The following is a 3,439-nucleotide window of genomic DNA, read 5'->3' as shown; positions in this document are numbered from 1 at the left end:
GCTGGCATCGGGGAAGGTGGCCTGGGGCGGCCGGCAGGGCGACCCTGGGCCCCTGTTCTGCACTGGACCCGAGACCACCTCACGGTGGTGCTCAAAAGTCGGAGCTGGGCGTTGAATGAAGGTTGAAGAGTGGACTCGGCAGGGGTGCTCGCTCGCTCTCCGGAGGACCCCCCCGCCGCAGCCCTGCAAGAAACCGAACTCAACCACCGACGCAGCTTCCTGCGACTGCAAGCGGCAGGAGGCCGGGCCCGGACAAGCGCCTGTCTGAAATTTCTATAACCTCGCTCTGGACGGAGCAGGGCAAGGCCTCAAACCGTTTCAGGATGCTCTGGCAAGCGCTGCAGGAATGCACAGGGTCACCGCAGACCCAAGCACGCTGGAGGCTTGCGGCGCAGGATCCGGGCTCTGTGCGCTCTTTCGGGGGGTGGCGGAGGGTGCGCGGGCGGAGGGCACGGGGTCCGGACGCCAGCTCGCTGGCTGGGGCAGCGCGGGACGGGATCCCCGGTCGGAGAGCGTTAGCGAGAGGACCGGACGGGAGCAGCGGCCTTCCGCGGGGCTCCGGCGACCCCGACACCCCGGGACAGAAACCCCTCAAGTCGCAAGCCCACGGGGCACCCGCCCGCCCAGCATTACCCAGAGCGGCCTCTCCCCGCAGTCCTCTCGGCGTGGAGGCCGCCGCTCCGCTTGCACTCTGCAGCCGCAGGCCGGGCGGGTTCAAGGGCCTCCCGCGACAGCCGGGGGCCGGGCACCCCCGCGAGAGGGGACAGCGGTCCGCCCACGCCGCGCTCGGCAGCCGCGCGACCCCATCCCCTCGCAGCCAGCCCGCACCCCGGCCGGACCTCATCCCGCTTCAGTCGGGAGCGTTGGCCGCCTGCATACACCGGCGGCCTCGGATGGCCTCGGATGTCCGCAGCCCCCTGAAGTTGGCCGCTGCTGGAGACACATGGCGCCGGCTCGTACACCCGCGCGCTGCGTCACCGCGCAGCCGCCGGAAGCCGGAAGCAGTGACGTCAGGCGAGGCGCGGGGCGCGGGTACGGCCGCGGGCCGAAGTCCTTTAACGGCTGTGGCGGGCCCGGGTTGAGAGCGGAATGCCGCGTCCTTCCGGTTCACATCGGGGCGCACGTCGCCCGGGCCTCCGCTGCACTGCCCTCTGCGGACCAGTGCGCGTCCCGGGAGGCCCCGCTGGCGCCCGGTGTCCCGACGACTTAAGGGCCCCCAGCCCGCCGTGGGGCTGGGTCCGCCGAGCCACGCAGGACGGCGAGGTCGCGCTCTGCCCTCGCATCTCTTCAGCGGGTTGCCCGGGATGCGCGCCACTTTCTGGTTTAATGAAAGTATCTTCTCTTCTGCCTCTGTGGAGAGGTCCTCTGGGTCGGGAGGAGATTTGGGTCTTAACTCGATCCCCACCCCCACCTCCACCCGCCGAGGAGGGCGCCAGGGAGGGTGCGGGTTGTTGGAGACAGAGCGAAGCGTGGTAGGGGGGCAGGTGTTCTCCGAGAGGGGTGGCAAGGGCACACGCCAGACTCTTGAACATCAGACTGGGAAGGCGAGGACTTGCTCTGTAGGTAAAGAAGCCGAGCAGTGCTTGAAGCTTGTTTTGCTCCTGCTAAATTCATCCATGCATCCTAATATACAAATCCCATTATGTATTTTACTAAATCTGTCGAGACCCGTTAGTAATATTCCTTCCGGATTGCTACCAGGAGAAGAACATTCAGCCAGAGGTTACCTAGGACTAGTTAGGCGCCAGGACTTGGAGCAGGTTGTTTGCCTTCCAACTCTCTGCCATGACATGAAGAGAACCGGGAAGGCACATGGTCGTGGATATAGAGGTGCAGGGTGTAGCTGTGACGGTCTACATGTGTGACCCAAAAGTTGGGCTCCCTGAGGACTGAAAGAGAAAAGCTTGTTTTCTAAAATGGTGATAAAATTCATTGGAGACGGCTAGATTCTCCATGGAAATCCCCCCCCCGCAAGTAATAAGGGAGCCAAAATATTAAAAACCACATAATCAAAGCTCAGTTGCATAGTACAGGGAGGCTGCATGAGACTGACAGAGACCGACCTCTCAGCAGTTCTCAACCACCAGGCTGTCGGAAAGAACTTTCTCCAGATCCACATCTCAAAAGAATAACTCCCATTATTTTTCCAAGTCAACTGGGATGTCTGCCTGAAGAGAATATTAGCAATTTGGCTCTGGAAGGATACACAGAGAATTAGAGCCAAGGAGACGCCAAAGTACAGCTCACGGGGTCTCCCCCAGGAAGCTACAGAGCGTGGTTGTGCTTCTGGGGTTTGGTTGTTCATCATGCACAGGGCCTGAAACTCGAAGATAAAAAGTCATTGAGAATTCACCAGAAGTGATTGAAGAAATTCTTTTCTTCACTAAGCAAGCCAACTGGTTGGATTTACCATGGGCACAGCATGGTATGAAGTACTGCATGGCATGTGTCAAGAACAACCCAGAGACATCTAGTTAGTTATCTGCTGTTTTGTTCTCACAAGTGAGATAGTGGATGGGTGAGAGGGACAAGAAAGAAAACAAGTCTTCGCAGCCTTGGGAACAGGGAAAAGATTAACTAAAACCAAACAGCAACAACCCCACAACAATTAATGGGAATCTGGCCAGGATGTGAGCCTGGGAAAACCATCTTTGAGCGGCCAGTTGAAGATAAATCTTTTCAGTTGTTCAGGGCTTTCTTGAAAACTCCAGTCTAGTGAGAAGGCATCTGTCTGAGACCTTGTCTGGGTAACCTCAGTGCCCTCCCATCTTAGTCTCACGTGCCTATCATTTGTCTTGCTAGAGCTTCTTGGATACAAAGAGGAATCCCACACAGTCTCTAAAGGACGAGTAGAGGAAATGTCATATCATGGCTAACTCTAGCGTCAGGACATGCAAAGAAAGTGCTCTGGGGCTGAAGGAGGGAAGAATTGTATCCAGAGATTTAGTGGAAGAGGTGATACTTGAGCTGGGTGGGAAAAAACCCAACAGCTAGGTCCAACAGGGACAAACCAGGCATCCAATAAAGTGGTTTATTAGCTTGCTGTAAAGAGAGAACCCTAGAAAAATCTGGGTTGCGTCTCATTGTGAGAGTAGAAAGAAAATTTTGTAAGCTTTGGGATTGCACTGAATACTTTTTAAAAATTAAAAAAAAAAAAAGATTTTATTTGTCCACAATCAGGGGAAACAGCAGGCAGAGAGAGAAGTAGGCTTCTCAATGAGCAGGGAGCCTGATGCGGGACTTGATCCCAGCACCTGGGATCATGACCCAAGCTGAAGGCAGTTGGTGAACCAACTGAGCCAGCCAGGCATCCCTGAATAACTTTTTTTTTTTTTAATTTTTTTTTTAATTTATTTGACAGACAGACCACAAGTAGGCAGAGAGGCAGGCAGAGAGAGAGGAGGAAGCAGGCTCCCTGCGGAGCAGAGAGCCCGATGCG

The 3,439-nt window shown here is 56.4% G+C and overlaps 1 non-coding gene across 1 annotated transcript; it reads right to left on the bottom strand.

The window, feature by feature from the left end:
- Window positions 1-258: 258 nt before the first annotated feature.
- Window positions 259-390, bottom strand: LOC123387121. The gene has a single exon (XR_006601478.1). It is a non-coding gene; the product is annotated as a small nucleolar RNA SNORA9 (small nucleolar RNA).
- Between the last annotated feature and the right edge of the window lie 3,049 nt (window positions 391-3,439).

This window comes from Mustela putorius, unplaced genomic scaffold (genome assembly GCF_011764305.1).
Source record: "Mustela putorius furo isolate JIRA1106 unplaced genomic scaffold, ASM1176430v1.1 tig00003845_pilon_pilon_pilon, whole genome shotgun sequence".
Taxonomy (NCBI): Eukaryota; Metazoa; Chordata; class Mammalia; order Carnivora; family Mustelidae; genus Mustela; species Mustela putorius.
Note: the sequence above shows the minus strand (reverse complement) of the source record. Positions and strands in the feature narration are given on the sequence as shown.